The sequence below is a fragment of the Pituophis catenifer genome, unplaced genomic scaffold (genome assembly GCF_029215685.1).
Source record: "Pituophis catenifer annectens isolate HBS135680 unplaced genomic scaffold, rPitCat1.0.hap2 SCAF_1, whole genome shotgun sequence".
NCBI classification, from domain to species: domain Eukaryota; kingdom Metazoa; phylum Chordata; class Lepidosauria; order Squamata; family Colubridae; genus Pituophis; species Pituophis catenifer.
Window position 1 is genome coordinate 131,920,006 of NW_027256881.1, and position 6,572 is coordinate 131,926,577.

The 6,572-nt window shown below is 36.3% G+C and overlaps 1 long non-coding RNA gene across 1 annotated transcript; it reads left to right on the forward strand.

Annotated features, from left to right (window-relative positions):
• Positions 1-1,223: 1,223 nt before the first annotated feature.
• Positions 1,224-6,347, forward strand: LOC139325362 (uncharacterized). The gene is made up of 3 exons (XR_011601087.1): positions 1,224-1,283; positions 3,787-3,887; positions 6,326-6,347. It is a non-coding gene; the product is annotated as an uncharacterized lncRNA (long non-coding RNA).
• Positions 6,348-6,572: the final 225 nt, after the last annotated feature.

A 6,572-nucleotide genomic window follows, 5' to 3' on the forward strand; every position in this document is an offset into this window, starting at 1 on the left:
AATGTACTTTAATAAATTTATTTATTGTATGAACAATGGGAAGGAGGGAAGGAAGGAAGGAAGGAAGGAAGGAAGGAAGGAAGGAAGGAAGGAAGGAAGGAAGGAAGGAAGTTTAAAAAATATAAGCTGCACTTGGTAGCATTTTGGTTGACAGAAAACTGGCAACTGTTTTTTCTCCAATGCAGTGGAATATCTTGCATGCAGTTCCCTGGATATGGCCCTGGCACCTCTGATTATGTCTGGTGAAGACTTATCAGAATCAAGTCATTGATGGGAAGATTTTGATAAGACATTTACGGCACCAAACTGAAGTCCAAAGACTCTATAATGTTCCTAACAATCTTGGTTGTGTGTTAAAAAGGTTTCCTGGAATAGGCTCTTGGTTCTTAGCTATAAAATCTATGTGTCTCTACATTTTTTCATCATTTTGACCACATAATAAAGTTGGTGTTTCCGTAACAACAGGAACAAAATAGAACATATTAGTCTTGTGAAAAACATTCAGTTTGAAACACTTACCGTAATCATGTTGGAAGGGTATGTATGCTTGTGTTTATTTAGAACTGTATCTAGCTTAATATTTTCAAAAAACCAAAAATAAAATTCCATTGTCTTTTTCACAGAAACATAAAGCCATACAAGCATAGGAAATGTTCTGAATATATTTTCCCTAGAAACATTACATTTTTTCTTTAAAAAAAAAAAAACACCACTCTATTGCAGATATTTAGTTTAACGGCTGCGTTTCTGACCTTGTTTTTAATTCTTGTTTACTTGTCTCCTCTGAGGTGGGAGAAAACAAACTTTTCCAGGTGGAGTCTGGGGAAGGATATTTATGGAAATCATTTTTAATACATTTCCCAGAATTTATTTTCACTGTGTTCAGCAGGAATTAAGCTTCCCCCAAAACAGGCCCATCTGAAAAGCTATTTTTGTCCCTTCCAGATTGCAACGGCAGTTCATTCATGCTTTTAGACAAATAGACTGTTTGTCCTAAACTAGGCAGAGATCAAAGGTAATTGGGCTGGCAAGTCTTGCTGGCTTCTGACAGCTTTGGGCCCTTTGATCAGACACCTATCAGTTCCAGGAGGCATCTTTCCCCCACATACACGCCCTACACACTTTTTTAAAAAAATTGTCTGAGGCAGGAAATGATTGAGCTGATAGCAGCTTTCTGGGCCATAATTCATGCCACTATGCTTGACAGCAGATGAAAGGATCACTACTTATTTACCAGTAATAACTGACTAGTCTCTGCCTTCATTATCATAACAAATTATATGGTAAGTCTCTGTCTTCCTTATCTGTGATTTGTAGAATGTAGATGCAGATGACAGGCAAGCTGGTATGTTACTTATTTATAGGCATAGATTATATAGGTACAGAAGATTTTTTAAAGGACTGTGCTTTCAGATAAATTTATAATAAGAGTACAAATATCCCCAAATGAGATGTTTTCCATTATCCTTCGGTTTGAAAACATCTAAGATTTTTCCAACCGTAATACAAAAAAAAAAAAAAAAAAAAATCCAAAACCTTAAAGACTATTTCAAGGTATAAATTATTGCAGCAGTTCTGTTACAATAGCTTACCAGACCAGAAGATAGACTTATATATATAAAAAATCTTTGCCTTGAAATTAATATTAGTATTGAACAAAATTAAGGTGACCAATCGTCCTCCTTTAGGGAAGACAGTCCTTCTTTTGTAAGTTCTGTCCTCTCTCGAAAAGTGTCCTCCTACATGTCCTCCTTTTCGATATTTGAAGACTAATCTGTAAATCTCCGTATTCGATCGATGCTGATCTGATCCGTTGGGTGTGATGTGACGTATTTGTATTTGACATGACGATTCGTCAAGGCTCAGTACAGTACGGTGAGACACAATTATGAGACGCATGTGCTCCGCACAGGAGAACTGTTTTGAGAGAGTGTGCCGCACGCAAGAGGGTGCCACACACAAGTGGCTTTGTTTATTTCTTACCGAAACATGACACGGCACACACACATGCATTAGACTCACTTCTTTTTTTTTCTTAAATTTATTTGTGTCTTCCTCATTGTAAAAAAGTTGGTCACCTTAACAGAATCATAACTTCTGATGAGGAAGGAAAATAAGTTTTAAAGTAGCACCTCTTACTTTCAAGCACCCTCCAGATCCTCCAGTATAAGAGAGAGCCTCCTTTTCTGGAGATGGTAGGAAGTGAATAAGGCTCTATCAATTTCAGACATTTTATGAATACAGATAGAAATCTCTACTTTACAATAAAAAGAGTCATAATAAATTGATAAATGTGTCATTTTCATGAAATAGAAATATTGTCCATTTATTTAAGTTTAATGTAGATCAGGGGTCTCCAACCTTGGCAACCTGGCGGACTTCAACTGTCAAACAGTCCCTGTTTTCCTTCATTTATTTGCAAGCGATATGGGACTCCCTCTTGCAGGCCTGCATTAAGATCATAAAATTATGAATTAAGCTTCACTGTAGGCATACCCAGTAGGCGCATAAGTATTTTATCACCCAAAATATTTAATGAAATAGAGATGACTCATGTAGTTCTATTTTGAACTTTCTATTAGGCTGTCTTCCGAAATGAATTGCTTGGACCTGATTCTCTAGGCCAATATTTCTCAACACTGACAATTTGAAGAGGTGTAGTCATGCTGGCTGGGGAATTCTGGGAGTGGAAGTCTGCCAGGCTTAAAGTTGCCAAGGTTGGAGACCTCTGACGTAGATAACCTAGCATTAAACATTACATTAAATAACAAAGCATTTAAAATAAGATTGTAATGTATTTCTCATTTCTATTCAGAAAAGATTAAAGGCACACAGACTGAGGCTTTGACTCTTTGGTCTAAACTCTAAAGCTTTCAAAAACTTGGTGTGGCTTCTGGGGGGTGGGCTTCTGAAATCTTTTGAGTTAGTCTATTTGTAGTGTTTCTCAATCGTGGCTGCTTGAAAAGGTGTGGACTTCAACTCCCAGAATTCCTCAGCCACCATGACTACACCTCTTCACATTGTCAGTGTTGAGAAATACCAGCCTAGAGGATCAGGTCCAAGCAATTCATTTTGGAAGACAGCCTAACAGAAAGTTCAAATTAGAACTACACGAGTCATCTCTATTTCATTAAATATTTTGGGTGATGAAATACTTACACATCTACTGTGTATGCCTACAGTGAAGCTTAATTCATAATGTTATGATCTTAATGCAGGCCTGCAACAGGGGTCCCATGTCACTTGCAAGTAAATGAAGGAAAACAGGGACTTGTCTAATGGAACAGGGTACTTTAATTCCTTAGATCTGAATTTTAATAACCCATAATTATATGAGAAGCAGTTTGCACATGATCCTTCTGCTCACCAGGTGTTATAAGGTATGACCAGGTGTGTTTGTTAGTGTGTAGACAGTTGAAGGCACAGAGCATCTGGTTTGTGGTCCTTTTGAAATCTACATATGTGTGCATGGCCAAAATACACTTCCTTGGAGAACTTGGCACCTTGACTTGGTAAGACAGGTAGATTTAATTCCAAGCAGAGTATTGTTTGTTGCCAGGTCCAATACAGAATAGGACAATTAAAGGCACCAAAGTCTGTCTTCTGTTGAGTCTGGTAACTCTACCTCTTCCCAATAATTGCTGTCAGGTATTTATGTATAATTTATTGGTCCCTTGGAGAGAACATCCTGGTAAACAGCCCTGGAACTGATTGATTAATTCTTTCAGATAAGTGTCAAGATTGATTAACTAATTCCATAATAATTTATTCCCCTATGAATAAAAGATGGACCGAGAGACAAGAGGTATAACAGCTGGGTATAAGTGATTATGGCAACAGCCACGTCTGCAATAACAAAAGCTGTAGTTCATCCTTACATCATCATGGTATGTAACATAAATTCAAACTTAGAAACAAGAAATTAGTGTGTTGTACTAACATAGCATTTCAATGGCTTCTGAGAATGAAGATTAATTCAGATTGATCTCATTTTAGTTGATATTTCTTTACATTATATATTTTAATTTCTAGATTAGATTAGGACACCTTGAATCTTTATCATCATCATCATCATCTCCTTTTAATGACCCCATAATCCCTTGCAGGGCGGAGTCTGGGCAACTGAATGGAGCTGAGTGTTTACTGGCCGAATGCCCTTCCTGTCGCCAATGCAGAATTTTATTCAGCAGATATAGTCTCATTGTGCCCAGAGAGAAATATCTGTGAGTGATGTGATGGCCTAGAAGTGGAGCTCTTGCCTCACAATCAGGAGGCTGTGAGTTCAATCCTAGATAGAGGCAGATATTTCTCTCTGGGCACAATGAGAAAGTGATCTTCATCACTTACACCTTGAATCTTTATAAATATGGAAAATCATTGGACAATGGGAAAGAGATACAAAATATCTCTAGTGCTATCTAGTGGTCTCATCTGGATTTTAGTAGCCTCTATCTGGTATTCCTACTGTTCTACAAGTGATAATCAAACAAATACTTTTCGGAGGATGAAAAAATACTGATTTTTTTAGGCAAATGCTAGGGGACTCTATGTATTTCTCTACTTGCACCACAATGACTTCCATTTTTACTGAAAATAAAACTGTGATGGATTTCTCTGTCATCTTTAGTTCAACCCTAAAGAATGCTCCTGCAATCTTTATCATTTTGAATCTGAATCAATAATTGTTTTTCCATCAGATTTAGCCTTTATTTTTGGCTAAAAATTTGCATTCCAATATCCATATTATCAGGACACAGAAAAGAGTTCAGATCTTTGATCTTTCACACTTGTGCAGTCATGGAGAAAGTGGGTAAATATACCTGCAATCATGTCTACAACATTTCAGATTTCTGTCTCATGGAGCAGATTCACCTTGATGACTCTGCTTTGTCCCAGTCTTTAGAACTCATACAATGACTGAGCAAAGATGATTTAGCTGCATCACTGAACTAAACTACATTATTGATCTTTTCAAAATCTTTGGTAACCAGAGAGCTCACAATGAAAGCCTAGCTATAGATGGACTCTGCACAGCCATGCAAGAAAGTAGATATATTCTAGCAATAATCATGATTCATCTTTTGGTGCGGATTGTTTTCTTTGCTTCATTTTCATATACTGTACATTTAAAGTAGTATAAAAATAATTGCATATATGCAAAGAAACAGGCACAAAATAGCTGCGGTGAGCCCATTCTTTCAAGGAAAGTGAGGGAACCTAAATAGCAAGAGTAAAATATAACAAGCAAGGCATGCGATCAAGTATTGTCCAGATATTTGCTGCTCCAAAATATTGCAAATAAAGTCTGTGTTTCAACAAAACCTTATATCAGTTATTTTTATAAGATCACAATATTTTAAATTCTACTTTTCTGTTGAGAGATCTAAACATCTAATGTATTTGGCCGCTTGCATAATCTGGTGGCTATAAATATGCAAAGTTTCAAGATTAGCCTTTTCAATCTTCTCTTTAAGATTACATGCCAATCTTATTTTAGATGGTTAGTTAAATTCAGGAAGTTAAATTCTGTTAGGAATTTTGTTAGGAGACAAGCAATTAAAATATGCAAGAAGTGCATTACTTCCACACTGGAAAACCTTATATTATAAATGTAGCTTTATTTATAATTCAAATATTCAGCACAAATCTGAACAAGATTCTTCTTTCAGATGACTTAATACTAATAGGTAGAGCAATTTTCAGTAGAGCTAAGAAAGTGGAGAACTCATATCCTATTACATGTCAAGAAAGAAGTGTGTATTGATGACTTATAGTATTTTATTTCTATACTTTCCCATCTCACTAAAGGAGAGGGGGGAATTGGCTATGCCAGCTGGTGTAACTGATGGGCCAGAATTTGGATTTGGAAGATCAGGTCTATTCTCTACCTGAATTTTAGAATTACCTGTCTGCAATTTTATCCAGCCATCTCCACTAATAACACTAGTAGTGAAATATTTTTGCCAGGACAAAACTCTTGAGAGCCAAAGCTATCTCTACTAAATCTAATCCATTCACCACACAATCAATAGCAGCAGGAATAGGACAACCCTTCACATCCATTCCTGTTTATTCTTTTGAACATCTTCCCTGGTGCTTGTCTGCTTTTTCATAAAACAGCTCTCTCAAATCTAACAGAGCATGAATCTGCCTTCCTGGTTTTTCTAATCCAATCTCACAATTATTAGTCTTTCCCAATCCATTACAATTCTTTCATAAGGACATTATGTGGTAACTAGCTTAGATAATACCACAAGTGGGAGATGTTTGTTAGTTCTGTGTTATTTTTTCTTTATCACTATATTCCATCTCTCTGCTTCAACAGATTTGATGTGTGAAAAAACATCATGAAAGCGATCCCAAGCAGCCTGGCATAATACCGTAGTAAGTATTATGTGCCTTCAAAGGGTAAAATAACATCCACAAAACAAAGACCTTCATATAATACAATTATCCTTAACTAAGCAAGTTCAGCCAAATTAGTAAACATAATTGTATGACTAACTTAAACATATAAGCAAGCCATAAAGAAAAAAAGCAACCACAGAGGGAAAAAGTTTTCAAAACTATTT